Here is a 19,872-nt window from a genome sequence, read left to right as displayed (position 1 = left end):
CAGTACTCTGCAATACTCTGCCAATACTCTGCATTACCCAATACTCTGCAATACCCTGCAAATACTCCGCATTACCCAATACTCTGCAATACTCTGCAAATACTCTGCAATACCCTGCCAATACTCTGCAATACCCAATACTCTGCAATACCCTGCCAATACTCTGCATTACCCAATACTCTGCAATACCCTGCCAATACTCTGCAATGCCCAATACTCTCCATTACCCAATACTCTGCAATACCCTGCCGGTACTCTGCAATACCCTGCCAGTACTCTGCAATACCCTGCAAATACTCCGCAATACCCTGCCAATACTCCGCAATACCCTGCCAATACTCCGCAATACCCTGCCAATACTCTGCATTACACAATACTCTGCAAAACCCTGCCAATACTCCGCAATACCCAATACTCTGCATTACCCAATACTCTGCAATACTCTGCCAATACTCTGCCATACCCTGCCAATACTCCGCAATGCCCAATACTCTGCATTACCCAATACTCTGCAATACCCTGCCAGTACTCTGCAATACCCTACCAATACTCTGCAATACCCTGCCAACACTCTGCATTACCCAGTACTCTGCAATACCCTGCCAGTACTCTGCAATACCCTGCCGGTACTCTGCAATACCCAATACCCTGCAATACCCTGCCAATACTCTGCAATACCCTGCCAATACTCTGCAATACACACCCGGCAAGTACTCTGCAATACCCTGCCAATGCTCTGCAATACCCAATACTCTGCATTACCAAATACTCTGCAATACCCCGCCAATACTCTGCAATACCCCGCCAATACTCTGCAATACCCAATACTCTGCAATACCCTGCCAATACTCTGCAATACCCAATACTCTGCAATACTCTGCAAATACTCTGCAATACCCTGCCAATACTCTGCAATACCCAATACTCTGCAATACCCTGCCAATACTCTGCAATACACACCCGGAAAGTACTCTGCAATACCCTGCAAATACTCCGCAATACCCTGCCAATACTCTGCATTACCCAATACTCTGCAATACCCTGCCAATACTTTGCATTACCCAATACTCTGCAATACCCTGCCAATACTCTGCAATGCCCAATACTCTGCATTACCCAATACTCTGCAATACCATGCCAGTACTCTGCAATACCCTGCAAATACTCTGCAATACCCTGCAAATACTCCGCAATACCCTGCCAATACTCCGCAATACCCTGCCAATACTCTGCATTACCCAATACTCTGCAATACCCTGCCAATACTCCGCAATACCCAATACTCTGCATTACCCAATACTCTGCAATACTCTGCCAATACTCTGCAATACCCTGCAAATACTCCGCATTACCCAATACTCTGCAATACCCTGCCAATACTCCGCAATACCCAATACTCTGCATTACCCAATACTCTGCAATACTCTGCCAATACTCTGCAATACCCTGCCAATACTTGCAATGCCCAATACTCTGCATTACCCAATACTCTGCAATACCCTGCCCAGTACTCTGCAATACCCTGCCAGTACTCTGCAATACCCTGCAAATACTCTGCATTACCCAATACTCTGCATTACCCAATACTCTGCAATACCCTGCCAATACTCTGCAATACCCAATACCCTGCAATACCCTGCCAATACTCTGCAATACATACCCTGCCAGTACTCTGCAATACATACCCTGCCAGTACTCTGCAATACCTTGCCAGTACTCTGCAATACCCTGCCAGTACTCTGCAATACCCTGCCAGTACTCCGCAATACCCTGCCAGTACTCTGCAATACCCAATACTCTGCATTACCCAATACTCTGCAATACCCAGCCAGTACTCTGCAATACCCTGCTAATACTCTGCAATACCCAATACCCTGCAATACCCTGCCAGTACTCTGCAATACATACCCTGCCAGTACTCTGCAATACATACCCTGCCAGTACTCTGCAATACCCTGCCAGTACTCTGCAATACTCTGCCAATACTCTGCATTACCCAATACTCTGCAATACCCTGCAAATACTCCGCATTACCCAATACTCTGCAATACTCTGCAAATACTCTGCAATACCCTGCCAATACTCTGCAATACCCAATACTCTGCAATACCCTGCCAATACTCTGCATTACCCAATACTCTGCAATACCCTGCCAATACTCTGCAATGCCCAATACTCTCCATTACCCAATACTCTGAAATACCCTGCCGGTACTCTGCAATACCCTGCCAGTACTCTGCAATACCCTGCAAATACTCCGCAATACCCTGCCAATACTCCGCAATACCCTGCCAATACTCCGCAATACCCTGCCAATACTCTGCATTACACAATACTCTGCAAAACCCTGCCAATACTCCGCAATACCCAATACTCTGCATTACCCAATACTCTGCAATACTCTGCCAATACTCTGCAATACCCTGCCAATACTCCGCAATGCCCAATACTCTGCATTACCCAATACTCTGCAATACCCTGCCAGTACTCTGCAATACCCTACCAATACTCTGCAATACCCTGCCAACACTCTGCATTACCCAGTACTCTGCAATACCCTGCCAGTACTCTGCAATACCCTGCCAGTACTCTGCAATACCCAATACCCTGCAATACCCTACCAATACTCTGCAATACCCTGCCAATACTCTGCAATACACACCCGGCAAGTACTCTGCAATACCCTGCCAATACTCTGCAATACCCAATACTCTGCAATACCCAATACTCTGCAATACCCAATACTCTGCATTACCAAATACTCTGCAATACCCCGCCAGTACTCTGCAATACCCCGCCAATACTCTGCAATACCCTGCCAATACTCTGCAATACACACCCGGAAAGTACTCTGCAATACCCTGCAAATACTCCGCAATACCCTGCCAATACTTTGCATTACCCAATACTCTGCAATACCCTGCCAATACTTTGCATTACCCAATACTCTGCAATACCCTGCCAATACTCTGCAATGCCCAATACTCTGCATTACCCAATACTCTGCAATACCATGCCAGTACTCTGCAATACCCTGCAAATACTCTGCAATACCCTGCAAATACTCCGCAATACCCTGCCAATACTCCGCAATACCCTGCCAATACTCTGCATTACCCAATACTCTGCAATACCCTGCCAATACTCCGCAATACCCAATACTCTGCATTACCCAATACTCTGCAATACTCTGCCAATACTCTGCAATACCCTGCAAATACTCCGCATTACCCAATACTCTGCAATACCCTGCCAATACTCTGCAATGCCCAATACTCTGCATTACCCAATACTCTGCAATACCCTGCCAGTACTCTGCAATACCCTACCAATACTCCACAATGCCCAATACTCTGCATTACCCAATACTCTGCAATACCCTGCCAGTGCTCTGCAATACCCTGCCAGTACTCTGCAATACCCTGCAAATACTCCGCATTACCCAATACTCTGCAATACCCTGCCAATACTACGCAATACCCAATTCTCTGCATTACCCAATACTCTGCAATACTCTGCCAATACTCTGCAATTCCCTGCCAATACTCTGCAATACCCAATACTCTGCAATACATACCCTGTCAATACTCTGCAATACATACCCTGCCAGTACTCTGCAATACATACCCTGCCAGTACTCTGCAATACCCTGCCAGTACTATGCAATACCCTGCCAGTACTCTGCAATACTCTGCCAATACTCACCCGGTAAGTACTCTGCAATACCCTGCCAATACTCTGCATTACCCAATACTCTGCATTACCCAATACTCTGCAATGCCCTGCCAGTACTCTGCAATTCCCTGCCAATACTCTGCAATACCCAATACTCTGCAATACATACCCTGCCAATACTCTGCAATACATACCCTGCCAGTACTCTGCAATACATACCCTGCCAGTACTCTGCAATACCCTGCCAGTACTATGCAATACCCTGCCAGTACTCTGCAATACTCTGCCAATACTCTGCATTACCCAATACTCTGCAATACCCTGCAAATCCTCCGAAATACCCAATACTCTGCATTACCCAATACTCTGCAATACTCTGCAATACCCTGCCAATACTCTGCATTACCCAATACTCTGCAATACCCTGCCAGTACTCCGCAATGCCCAATACTCTGCATGCATTACCCAATACTCGGCAATACCCTGCCAATACTCTGCAATACCCTGCCAGTACTCTGCAATACCCTGCCAGTTCTCTGCAATACTCTGCATTACCCAATACTCTGCAATACCCTGCCAATACTCCGCAATACCTAATACTCTGCATTACCCAATACTCTGCAATACTCTGCAATACCCTACCAATACTCTGCATTACCCAATACTCTGCAATACCCTGCCAGTACTCTGCAATAAACTGCAAATACTCCGCAATACCCTGCCAATACTCTGTATTACCCAATACTCTGCAATACCCTGCCAATACTCTGCATTACCCAATACTCTGCAATACCCTGCCAATACTCTGCAATGCCCAATACTCTGCAATACCCTGCCAGTACTCTGCAATACCCTGCCAGTACTCTGCAATACCCTGCAAATACTCTGCAATACCCTGCAAATACTTCGCAATACCCGGCCAATACTCCGCAATACCCTGCCAATACTCTGCATTACGCAATACTCTGCAATACCCTGCCAATACTACGCAATACCCAATACTCTGCATTACCCAATACTCTGCAATACCCTGCCAATACTCGGCAATACCCAATACTCTGCAATACTCTGCCAATACTCTGCAATACCCTGCTAATACTCCGCAATGCCCAATACTCTGCATTACCCAGTACTCTGCAATACCCTGCCAGTACTCTGCAATACCCTGCCAGTACTCTGCAATACCCTGCAAATACTCTGCAATACCCTGCAAATACTTCGCAATACCCTGCCAATACTCTGCATTACACAATACTCTGCAATACCCTGCCAATACTACGCAATACCCAATACTCTGCATTACCCAATACTCTGCAATACCCTGCCAATACTCCGCAATACCCAATACTCTGCATTACCCAATACTCTGCATTACTCTGCCAATACTCTGCAATACCCTGCCAATACTCCGCAATGCCCAATACTCTGCATTACCCAATACTCTGCAATACCCTGCCAGTACTCTGCAATACCCTGCCAGTACTCTGCAATACATACCCTGCCAGTACTCTGCAATACCCTGCCAGTACTCTGCAATACATACCCTGCCAGTACTCTGCAATACCCTGCCAGTACTCTGCAATACCCTGCCAGTACTCTGCAATACCCTGCCAATACTCTGCAATACACACCCGGTAAGTACTCTGCAATACCCTGCCAATACTCTGCAATACCCTGCCAATACTCTGCATTACCCAATACTCTGCAATACCCTGCCAATAATCTGCAATACCCTGCCAATACTCTGCATTACCCAGTACTCTGCAATACCCTGCCAGTACTCTGCAATACCCAATACCCTGCAATACCCTGCCAGTACTCTGCAATACCCTGTCAATACTCTGCAATACACACCCGGTAAGTACTCTGCAATACCCTGCCAATACTCTGCAATACCCTGCCAATACTCTGCATTACCCAATACTCTGCAATGCCCCGCCAATACTCTGCAATACACACCCGGTAAGTACTCTGCAATACCCTGCCAATACTCTGCAATACCCTGCCAATATTCTGCATTACCCAATACTTTGCATTACCAAATACTCTGCAATGCCCCGCCAATACTCTGCAATGCCCCGCCTATACTCTGCAATACCCAATACTCTGCAATACCCTGCCAATACTCTGCAATACACACCCGGCAAGTACTTTGCAATACCCTGCCAATACTCTGCAATACCCTGCCAATACTCTGCATTACCCAATACTCTGCAATGCCCCGCCAATACTCTGCAATGCCCCGCCAATACTCTGCAATACCCCGCCAATACTCTGCAATGCCACGCCAATACTCTGCAATGCCACGCCAATACTCTGCAATACCCAATACTCTGCAATACCCAATACTCTGCAATACCCCGCCAATACTCTGCATTACTCAATACTCTGCAATACCCTGCCAATACTCTGCAATACCCTGCCAATACTCTGTATTACCCAATACTCTGCAATACCCTGCCAATACTCCGCAATACCCAATACCCTGCATTACCCAGTACTCTGCAATACCCTGCCAGTACTCTGAAATACCCAATACCCGGCAATACCCTGCCAGTACTCTGCAATACCCAATACCCTGCAATACCCTGCCAGTACTCTGCAATACCCTGCCAATACTCTGCAATACCCAATACTCTGCATTACCCAATACTCTGCAATACGCTGCCAATACTCTGCAATACCCAATACCCTGCAATACCCTGCCAATACTCTGCAATGCCCAATACTCTGCATTACCCAATACTCTGCAATACCCTGCCAGTACTCTGCAATACCCTGCCAGTACTCCGCATTACCCAATACTCTGCAATACCCTGCCAATACTACGCAATACCCAATACTCTGCATTACCCAATACTCTGCAATACCCTGCCAATACTCTGCAATACACACCCGGCAAGTACTTTACAATACCCTGCCAATACTCTGCAATACCCTGCAAATACTCTGCAATACCCTGCCAATACTTTGCAATACCCAATACTCTGCATTACCAAATACTTTGCAATGCCCTGCCAATACTCTGCAATACCCCGCCAATACTCTGCAATACCCCGCCAATATTCTGCAATACCCTGCCAATACTCTGCAATACCCAACACTCTGCAATACCCTGCCAGTACTCTGCAATACCCTGCAAATACTCCGCAATACCCTGCCAATACTCTGCAATACCCAATACTCTGCAATACCCTGCCAATACTCTGCAATACACACCCGGCAAGTACTCTGCAATACCCTGCAAATACTCCGCAATACCCTGCCAATACTCTGCAATACCCAATACTCTGCAATACCCTGCCAATACTCTGCAATACACACCCAGCAAGTACTCTGCAATACCCTGCAAATACTCCGCAATACCCTGCCAATACTCTGCATTATCCAATACTCTGCAATACCCTGCCAATACTCTGCATTACCCAATACTCTGCAATACCCTGCCAATACTCTGCAATGCCCAATACTCTGCATTACCCAATACTCTGCAATACCCTGCCAGTACTCTGCAATACCCTACCAGTACTCTTCAATACCCTGCAAATACTCCGCATTACCCAATACTCTGCAATACCCTGCCAATACACCGCAATACCCAATACTCTGCATTACCCAATACTCTGCAATACTTTGCCAATACTCTGCAATACCCTGCCAATACTCCGCAATGCCCAATACTCTGCATTACCCAATACTCTGCAATACCCTGCCCAGTACTCTGCAATACCCTGCCAGTACTCTGCAATACCCTGCAAGTACTCTGCATTACCCAATACTCTGCATCACCCAATACTCTGCAATACCCTGCCAGTACTCTGCAATTCCCTGCCAATACTCTGCAATACCCAATACTCTGCAATACATACCCTGCCAATACTCTACAATACATACCCTGCCAGTACTCTGCAATACATACCCTGCCAGTACTCTGCAATACCCTGCCAGTACTATGCAATACCCTGCCAGTACTCTGCAATACTCTGCCAATACTCTGCATTACCCAATACTCTGCAATACCCTGCAAATACTCCGCAATACCCAATACTCTGCATTACCCAATACTCTGCAATATTCTGCAATACCCTGCCAATACTCTGCATTACCCAATACTCTGCAATACCCTGCCAGTACTCCGCAATGCCCAATACTCTGCATTACCCAATACTCGGCAATACCCTGTCAGTACTCTGCAATACCAAGCCAGTACTCTGCAATACCCTACCAGTACTCTGCAATACCCTGCAAATACTCCGCATTACCCAATACTCTGCAATACCCTGCCAATACTCCGCAATACCCAATACTCTGCATTACCCAATACTCTGCAATACTCTGCCAATACTCTGCAATACCCTGCCAATACTCCGCAATGCCCAATACTCTGCATTACCCAATACTCTGCAATACCCTGCCCAGTACTCTGCAATACCCTGCCAGTACTCAGCAATACCCTGCAAATACTCTGCATTACCCAATACTCTGCAATACCCTGCCAGTACTCTGCAATTCCCTGCCAATACTCTGCATTACCCAATACTCTGCAATACATACCCTGCCAATACTCTGCAATACATACCCTGCCAGTACTCTGCAATACATACCCTGCCAGTACTCTGCAATACCCTGCCAGTACTCTGCAATACTCTGCCAATACTCTGCATTACCCAATACTCTGCAATACCCTGCAAATACTCCACAATACCCAATACTCTGCATTACCCAATACTCTGCAATACTCTGCAATACCCTGCCAATACTCTGCATTACCCAATACTCTGCAATACCCTGACAGTACTCCGCAATGCCCAATACCCTGCATTACCCAATACTCGGCAATACCCTGCCAGTACTCTGCAATACCCTGCCAGTACTCTGCAATACCCTGCCAGTTCTCTGCAATACTCTGCCAATACTCTGCATTACCCAATACTCTGCAATACCCTGCCAATACTCCGCAATACCCAATACTCTGCATTACCCAATACTCTGCATTACCCAATACTCTGCAATACTCTGCAATACCCTGCCAATACTCTGCATTACCCAATACTCTGCAATACCCAATACTCTGCAATACCCTGCCAATACTCTGCAATACACACCCGGCAAGTACTCTGCAATACCCTGCAAATACTCCGCAATACCCTGCCAATACTCTGCAATACCCAATACTCTGCAATACCCTGCCAATACTCTGCAATACACACCCAGCAAGTACTCTGCAATACCCTGCAAATACTCTGCAATACCCTGCCAATACTCTGCATTACCCAATACTCTGCAATACCCTGCCAATACTCTGCATTACCCAATACTCTGCAATACCCTGCCAATACTCTGCAATGCCCAATACTCTGCATTACCCAATACTCTGCAATACCCTGCCAGTACTCTGCAATACCCTACCAGTACTCTGCAATACCCTGCAAATACTCCGCATTACCCAATACTCTGCAATACCCTGCCAATACACCGCAATACCCAATACTCTGCATTACCCAATACTCTGCAATACTTTGCCAATACTCTGCAATACCCTGCCAATACTCCGCAATGCCCAATACTCTGCATTACCCAATACTCTGCAATACCCTGCCCAGTACTCTGCAATACCCTGCCAGTACTCTGCAATACCCTGCAAATACTCTGCATTACCCAATACTCTGCATCACCCAATACTCTGCAATACCCTGCCAGTACTCTGCAATTCCCTGCCAATACTCTGCAATACCCAATACTCTGCAATACATACCCTGCCAATACTCTACAATACATACCCTGCCAGTACTCTGCAATACATACCCTGCCAGTACTATGCAATACCCTGCCAGTACTCTGCAATACTCTGCCAATACTCTGCATTACCCAATACTCTGCAATACCCTGCAAATACTCCGCAATACCCAATACTCTGCATTACCCAATACTCTGCAATATTCTGCAATACCCTGCCAATACTCTGCATTACCCAATACTCTGCAATACCCTGCCAGTACTCCGCAATGCCCAATACTCTGCATTACCCAATACTCGGCAATACCCTGTCAGTACTCTGCAATACCAAGCCAGTACTCTGCAATACCCTACCAGTACTCTGCAATACCCTGCAAATACTCCGCATTACCCAATACTCTGCAATACCCTGCCAATACTCCGCAATACCCAATACTCTGCATTACCCAATACTCTGCAATACTCTGCCAATACTCTGCAATACCCTGCCAATACTCCGCAATGCCCAATACTCTGCATTACCCAATACTCTGCAATACCCTGCCCAGTACTCTGCAATACCCTGCCAGTACTCAGCAATACCCTGCAAATACTCTGCATTACCCAATACTCTGCAATACCCTGCCAGTACTCTGCAATTCCCTGCCAATACTCTGCATTACCCAATACTCTGCAATACATACCCTGCCAATACTCTGCAATACATACCCTGCCAGTACTCTGCAATACATACCCTGCCAGTACTCTGCAATACCCTGCCAGTACTCTGCAATACTCTGCCAATACTCTGCATTACCCAATACTCTGCAATACCCTGCAAATACTCCACAATACCCAATACTCTGCATTACCCAATACTCTGCAATACTCTGCAATACCCTGCCAATACTCTGCATTACCCAATACTCTGCAATACCCTGACAGTACTCCGCAATGCCCAATACCCTGCATTACCCAATACTCGGCAATACCCTGCCAGTACTCTGCAATACCCTGCCAGTACTCTGCAATACCCTGCCAGTTCTCTGCAATACTCTGCCAATACTCTGCATTACCCAATACTCTGCAATACCCTGCCAATACTCCGCAATACCCAATACTCTGCATTACCCAATACTCTGCATTACCCAATACTCTGCAATACTCTGCAATACCCTGCCAATACTCTGCATTACCCAATACTCTGCAATACCCTGCCAGTACTCTGCAATACCCTGCAAATGCTCCGCAATACCCTGCCAATACTCTGTATTACCCAATACTCTGCAATACCCTGCCAATACTCTGCATTACCCAATACTCTGCAATACCCTGCAAATACTCCGCAATGCCCAATACTCTGCAACACCCTGCCAGTACTCTGCAATACCCTGCCAGTACTCTGCAATACCCTGCAAATACTCTGCAATACCCTGCAAATACTTCGCAATACCCTGCAAATACTTCGCAATAGCCGGCCAATACTCCGCAATACCCTGCCAATACTCTGCATTACGCAATACTCTGCAATACCCTGCCAATACTACGCAATACCCAATACTCTGCATTACCCAAAACTCTGCAATACCCTGCCCAGTACTCTGCAATACCCTGCCAGTACTCTGCAATACCCTGCAAATACTCTGCATTACCCAATACTCTGCATTACCCAATACTCTGCAATACCCTGCCAGTACTCTGCAATTCCCTGCCAATACTCTGCAATACCCAATACTCTGCAATACATACCCTGCCAATACTCTGCAATACATACCCTGCCAGTACTCTGCAATACATACCCTGCCAGTACTCTGCAATACCCTGCCAGTACTATGCAATACCCTGCCAGTACTCTGCAATACTCTGCCAATACTCTGCATTACCCAATACTCTGCAATACCCTGCAAATCCTCCGCAATACCCAATACTCTGCATTACCCAATAATCTGCAATACTCTGCAATACCCTGCCAATACTCTGCATTACCCAATACTCTGCAATACCCTGCCAGTACTCCGCAATGCCCAATACTCTGCATTACCCAATACTCGGCAATACCCTGCCAGTACTCTGCAATACCCTGCCAGTACTCTGCAATACCCTGCCAATACTCGGCAATACCCAATACTCTGCATTACCCAATACTCTGCAATACCCTGCCAATACTCTGCAATACCCTGCCAATACTCCACAATGCCAAATACTCTACTTTACCCAATACTCAGCAATACCCTGCCAGTGCTCTGCAATACCCTGCCAGTACTCTGCAATACCCTGCAAATACTCTGCATTACCCAATACTCTGCAATACCCTGCCAATACTACGCAATACCCAATACTCTGCATTACCCAATACTCTGCAATACCCTGCCAATACTCTGCAATACACACCCGGCAAGTACTTTGCAATACCCTGCCAATACTCTGCAATACCCTGACAATACTCTGCAATACCCAATACTCTGCAATTCCAAATACTCTGCAATGCCCTGCCAATACTCTGCAATACCTCGCCAATACTCTGCATTACCCAATACTCTGCAATACTCTGCAAATACTCTGCAATACCCTGCCAATACTCTGCAATACCCAATACTCTGCAATACCCTGCCAATACTCGGCATTACCCAATACTCTGCAATACCCTGCCAATACTCTGCAATGCCCAAAACTCTGCATTACCTAATACTCTGCAGTACCCTGCCAGTACTCTGCAATACCCTGAAAATACTCTGCAATACGCTGAAAATACTCCGCAATACCCTGCCAATACTCTGCATTACACAATACTCTGCAAAACCCTGCCAATACTCCGCAATACCCAATACTCTGCATTACCCAATACTCTGCAATACTCTGCCAATACTCTGCAATACCCTGCCAATACTCCGCAATGCCCAATACTCTGCATTACCCAATACTCTGCAATACCCTGCCAGTACTCTGCAATACCCTACCAGTACTCTGCAATACCCTGCAAATACTCTGCATTACCCAATACTCTGCAATACCCTACCAGTACTCTGCAATACCCTGCAAATACTCCGCATTACCCAATACTCTGCAATACCCTGCCAATACACCGCAATACCCAATACGCTGCATTACCCAATACTCTGCAATACTTTGCCAATACTCTGCAATACCCTGCCAATACTCCGCAATGCCCAATACTCTGCATTACCCAATACTCTGCAATACCCTGCCCAGTACTCTGCAATACCCTGCCAGTACTCTGCAATACCCTGCAAATACTCTGCATTACCCAATACTCTGCATCACCCAATACTCTGCAATACCCTGCCAGTACTCTGCAATTCCCTGCCAATACTCTGCAATACCCAATACTCTGCAATACATACCCTGCCAATACTCTACAATACATACCCTGCCAGTACTTTGCAATACATACCCTGCCAGTACTCTGCAATACCCTGCCAGTACTATGCAATACCCTGCCAGTACTCTGCAATACTCTGCCAATACTCTGCATTACCCAATACTCTGCAATACCCTGCAAATACTCCGCAATACCCAATACTCTGCATTACCCAATACTCTGCAATATTCTGCAATACCCTGCCAATACTCTGCATTACCCAATACTCTGCAATACCCTGCCAGTACTCCGCAATGCCCAATACTCTGCATTACCCAATACTCGGCAATACCCTGTCAGTACTCTGCAATACCAAGCCAGTACTCTGCAATACCCTACCAGTACTCTGCAATACCCTGCAAATACTCCGCATTACCCAATACTCTGCAATACCCTGCCAATACTCCGCAATACCCAATACTCTGCATTACCCAATACTCTGCAATACTCTGCCAATACTCTGCAATACCCTGCCAATACTCCGCAATGCCCAATACTCTGCATTACCCAATACTCTGCAATACCCTGCCCAGTACTCTGCAATACCCTGCCAGTACTCAGCAATACCCTGCAAATACTCTGCATTACCCAATACTCTGCAATACCCTGCCAGTACTCTGCAATTCCCTGCCAATACTCTGCATTACCCAATACTCTGCAATACATACCCTGCCAATACTCTGCAATACATACCCTGCCAGTACTCTGCAATACATACCCTGCCAGTACTCTGCAATACTCTGCCAGTACTCTGCAATACTCTGCCAGTACTCTGCATTACCCAATACTCTGCAATACCCTGCAAATACTCCACAATACCCAATACTCTGCATTACCCAATACTCTGCAATACTCTGCAATACCCTGCCAATACTCTGCATTACCCAATACTCTGCAATACCCTGACAGTACTCCGCAATGCCCAATACCCTGCATTACCCAATACTCGGCAATACCCTGCCAGTACTCTGCAATACCCTGCCAGTACTCTGCAATACCCTGCCAGTTCTCTGCAATACTCTGCCAATACTCTGCATTACCCAATACTCTGCAATACCCTGCCAATACTCCGCAATACCCAATACTCTGCATTACCCAATACTCTGCATTACCCAATACTCTGCAATACTCTGCAATACCCTGCCAATACTCTGCATTACCCAATACTCTGCAATACCCTGCCAGTACTCTGCAATACCCTGCAAATGCTCCGCAATACCCTGCCAATACTCTGTATTACCCAATACTCTGCAATACCCTGCCAATACTCTGCATTACCCAATACTCTGCAATACCCTGCAAATACTCCGCAATGCCCAATACTCTGCAACACCCTGCCAGTACTCTGCAATACCCTGCCAGTACTCTGCAATACCCTGCAAATACTCTGCAATACCCTGCAAATACTTCGCAATACCCTGCAAATACTTCGCAATAGCCAGCCAATACTCCGCAATACCCTGCCAATACTCTGCATTACGCGATACTCTGCAATACCCTGCCAATACTACGCAATACCCAATACTCTGCATTACCCAAAACTCTGCAATACCCTGCCCAGTACTCTGCAATACCCTGCCAGTACTCTGCAATACCCTGCAAATACTCTGCATTACCCAATACTCTGCATTACCCAATACTCTGCAATACCCTGCCAGTACTCTGCAATTCCCTGCCAATACTCTGCAATACCCAATACTCTGCAATACATACCCTGCCAATACTCTGCAATACATACCCTGCCAGTACTCTGCAATACATACCCTGCCAGTACTCTGCAATACCCTGCCAGTACTATGCAATACCCTGCCAGTACTCTGCAATACTCTGCCAATACTCTGCATTACCCAATACTCTGCAATACCCTGCAAATCCTCCGCAATACCCAATACTCTGCATTACCCAATAATCTGCAATACTCTGCAATACCCTGCAAATACTCTGCATTACCCAATACTCTGCAATACCCTGCCAGTACTCCGCAATGCCCAATACTCTGCATTACCCAATACTCGGCAATACCCTGCCAGTACTCTGCAATACCCTGCCAGTACTCTGCAATACCCTGCCAATACTCGGCAATACCCAATACTCTGCATTACCCAATACTCTGCAATACCCTGCCAATACTCTGCAATACCCTGCCAATACTCCACAATGCCAAATACTCTACTTTACCCAATACTCAGCAATACCCTGCCAGTGCTCTGCAATACCCTGCCAGTACTCTGCAATACCCTGCAAATACTCTGCATTACCCAATACTCTGCAAAACCCTGCCAATACTACGCAATACCCAATACTCTGCATTACCCAATACTCTGCAATACCCTGCCAATACTCTGCAATACACACCCGGCAAGTACTTTGCAATACCCTGCCAATACTCTGCAATACCCTGACAATACTCTGCAATACCCAATACTCTGCAATTCCAAATACTCTGCAATGCCCTGCCAATACTCTGCAATACCTCGCCAATACTCTGCATTACCCAATACTCTGCAATACTCTGCAAATACTCTGCAATACCCTGCCAATACTCTGCAATACCCAATACTCTGCAATACCCTGCCAATACTCTGCATTACCCAATACTCTGCAATACCCTGCCAATACTCTGCAATGCCCAAAACTCTGCATTACCTAATACTCTGCAGTACCCTGCCAGTACTCTGCAATACCCTGAAAATACTCTGCAATACGCTGAAAATACTCCGCAATACCCTGCCAATACTCTGCATTACACAATACTCTGCAAAACCCTGCCAATACTCCGCAATACCCAATACTCTGCATTACCCAATACTCTGCAATACTCTGCCAATACTCTGCAATACCCTGCCAATACTCCGCAATGCCCAATACTCTGCATTACCCAATACTCTGCAATACCCTGCCAGTACTCTGCAATACCCTACCAGTACTCTGCAATACCCTGCAAATACTCTGCATTACCCAATACTCTGCAATACCCTGCCAGTACTCTGCAATACCCTGCCAATACTCTGCAAAACCCAATACCCTGCAATACCCTGCCTATACTCTACAATACATACCCTGCCAGTACTCTGCAATACATACCCTGCCAGTACTCTGCAATACCCTGCCAGTACTCTGCAATACTCTGCCAATACTCTGCATTACCCAATACTCTGCAATACCCTGCAAATACTCCGCAATACCCAATACTCTGCATTACCCAATACTCTGCAATACTCTGCAATACCCTGCCAATACTCTGCATTACCCAATACTCTGCAATACCCTGCCAGTACTCCGCAATGCCCAATACTCTGCATTACCCAATACTCGGCAATACCCTGCCAGTACTCTGCAATACCCTGTCAGTACTCTGCAATACCCTGTCAGTACTCTGCAATACCCTGCCAGTTCTCTGCAATACTCTGCCAATACTCTGCATTACCCAATACTCTGCAATACCCTGCCAATACTCAATAATCTGCATTACCCAATACTCTGCAATACTCTGCAATACCCTGCCAATACTCTGCATTACCCAATACTCTGCCAGTACTCTGCAATACCCTGCAAATTCTCCGCAATACCCTGCCAATACTCTGTATTACCCAATACTTTGCAATACCCTGCCAATACTCTGCATTACCCAATACTCTGCAATACCCTGCCAATACTCAATAATCTACATTACCCAATACTCTGCAATACTCTGCAATACCCTGCCAATACTCTGCATTACCCAATACTCTGCAATACCCTGCCAGTACTCTGCAATACCCTGCAAATTCTCCGCAATACCCTGCCAATACTCTGTATTACCCAATACTCTGCAATACCCTGCCAATACTCTGCATTACCCAATACTCTGCAATACCCTGCCAATACTCCGCAATGCCCAATACTCTGCAATACCCTGCCATTACTCTACAATACCCTGCAAATACTCTGCAATACCCTGCAAATACTTCGCAATACCCTGCAAATACTTCGCAATACCCGGCCAATACTCCGCAATACCCTGCCAATACTCTGCATTACACAATACTCTGCAATACCCCGCCAATACTCTGCATTACCCTATACTCTGCATTACCCTATACTCTACAATACCCTGCCAATACTCCGCAATACCCAATACTCTGCATTACCCAATACTCTGCAATACACTGCCAATACTCTGCAATACCCTGCCAATACTCCGCAATGCCCAATACTCTGCATTACCCAATACTCTGCAATACCCTGCCAGTACTCTGCAATACCCTGCCAGTACTCTGCAATACCCTGCCAGTACTCCGCATTACCCAATACTCTGCAATACCCTGCCAGTACTCTGCAATACCCTGCCAGTACTCTGCAATACCCTGCCAGTACTCCGCATTACCCAATACTCTGCAATACCCTGCCAATACTACGCAATACCCAATACTCTGCATTACCCAATACTCTGCAATACCCTGCCAATACTCTGCAATACACACCCGGCAAGTAATTTGCAATACCCTGCCAATACTCTGCAATACCCTGCAAATACTCTGCAATACCCTGCCAATACTTTGCAATACCCAATACTCTGCATTACCAAATAATTTGCAATGCCCTGCCAATACTCTGCAATACCCCGCCAATACTCTGCAATGCCCCGCCAATATTCTTCAATACCCTGCCAATACTCTGCAATACCCAACACTCTGCAATACCCTGCCAGTACTCTGCAATACCCTGCAAATACTCCGCAATACCCTGCCAATACTCTGCAATACCCAATACTCTGCAATACCCTGCCAATACTCTGCAATACACACCCGGCAAGTACTCTGCAATACCCTGCAAATACTCCGCAATACCCTGCCAATACTCTGCAATACCCAATACTCTGCAATACCCTGCCAATACTCTGCAATACACACCCAGCAAGTACTCTGCAATACCCTGCAAATACTCCGCAATACCCTGCCAATACTCTGCATTACCCAATACTCTGCAATACCCTGCCAATACTCCACAATGCCCAATACTCTGCTTTACCCAATACTCAGCAATACCCTGCCAGTGCTCTGCAATACCCTGCCAGTACTCTGCAATACCCTGCAAGTACTCCGCATTACCCAATACTCTGCAATACCCTGCCAATACTACGCAATACCCAATACTCTGCATTACCCAATACTCTGCAATACCCTGCCAATACTCTGCAATACACACCCGGCAAGTACTTTGCAATACCCTGCCAATACTCTGCAATACCCTGCCAATACTCTGCAATACCCAATACTCTGCATTACCGAATACTCTGCAATGCCCTGCCAATACTCTGCAATACCTCGCCAATACTCTGCATTACCCAATACTCGGCAATACTCTGCAATACTCTGCAATACCCTGCCAATACTCTGCATTACCCAATACTCTGCAATACCCTGCCAGTGCTCCGCAATGCCCAATACTCTGCATTACCCAATACTCGGCAATACCCTGCCAGTACTCTGCAATACCCTGTCAGTACTCTGCAATACCCTGTCAGTACTCTGCAATACCCTGCCAGTTCTCTGCAATACTCTGCCAATACTCTGCATTACCCAATACTCTGCAATACCCTGCCAATACTCAATAATCTGCATTAACCAATACTCTGCAATACTCTGCAATACCCTGCCAATACTCTGCATTACCCAATACTCTGCAATACCCTGCCAGTACTCTGCAATACCCTGCAAATTCTCCGCAATACCCTGCCAATACTCTGTATTACCCAATACTCTGCAATACCCTGCCAATACTCTGCATTACCCAATACTCTGCAATACCCTGCCAATACTCAATAATCTACATTACCCAATACTCTGCAATACTCTGCAATACCCTGCCAATACTCTGCATTACCCAATACTCTGCAATACCCTGCCAGTACTCTGCAATACCCTGCAAATTCTCCGCAATACCCTGCCAATTCTCTGTATTACCCAATACTCTGCAATACCCTGCCAATACTCTGCATTACCCAATACTCTGCAATACCCTGCCAATACTCCGCAATGCCCAATACTCTGCAATACCCTGCCAGTTCTCTGCAATACTCTGCAATACCCTGCCATTACTCTGCAATACCCTGCAAATACTCTGCAATACCCTGCAAATACTTCGCAATACCCTGCAAATACTTCGCAATACCCGGCCAATACTCCGCAATACCCTGCCAATACTCTGCATTACACAATACTCTGCAATACCCCGCCAATACTCTGCATTACCCTATACTCTGCATTACCCTATACTCTGCAATACCCTGCCAATACTCCGCAATACCCAATACTCTGCATTACCCAATACTCTGCAATACACTGCCAATACTCTGCAATACCCTGCCAATACTCCGCAATGCCCAATACTCTGCATTACCCAATACTCTGCAATACCCTGCCAGTACTCTGCAATACCCTGCCAGTACTCTGCAATACCCTGCCAGTACTCCGCATTACCCAATACTCTGCAATACCCTGCCAATACTACGCAATACCCAATACTCTGCATTACCCAATACTCTGCAATACCCTGCCAATACTCTGCAATACACACTCGGCAAGTACTTTGCAATACCCTGCCAATACTCTGCAATACCCTGCAAATACTCTGCAATACCCTGCCAATACTTTTCAATACCCAATACTCTGCATTACCAAATAATTTGCAATGCCCTGCCAATACTCTGCAATACCCCGCCAATACTCTGCAATGCCCCGCCAATATTCTTCAATACCCTGCCAATACTCTGCAATACCCAACACTCTGCAATACCCTGCCAGTACTCTGCAATACCCTGCAAATACTCCGCAATACCCTGCCAATACTCTGCAATACCCAATACTCTGCAATACCCTGCCAATACTCTGCAATACACACCCGGCAAGTACTCTGCAATACCCTGCAAATACTCCGCAATACCCTGCCAATACTCTGCAATACCCAATACTCTGCAATACCCTGCCAATACTCTGCAATACACACCCAGCAAGTACTCTGCAATACCCTGCAAATACTCCGCAATACCCTGCCAATACTCTGCATTACCCAATACTCTGCAATACCCTGCCAATACTCCACAATGCCCAATACTCTGCTTT

Source organism: Lithobates pipiens, unplaced genomic scaffold, assembly GCF_037356315.1.
Source record: "Lithobates pipiens isolate NorthernLeopardFrog02 unplaced genomic scaffold, aLitPip1_a1.2 Scaffold_19, whole genome shotgun sequence".
Lineage (NCBI taxonomy): Eukaryota > Metazoa > Chordata > Amphibia > Anura > Ranidae > Lithobates > Lithobates pipiens.
This window is presented reverse-complemented; position numbering follows the sequence as displayed.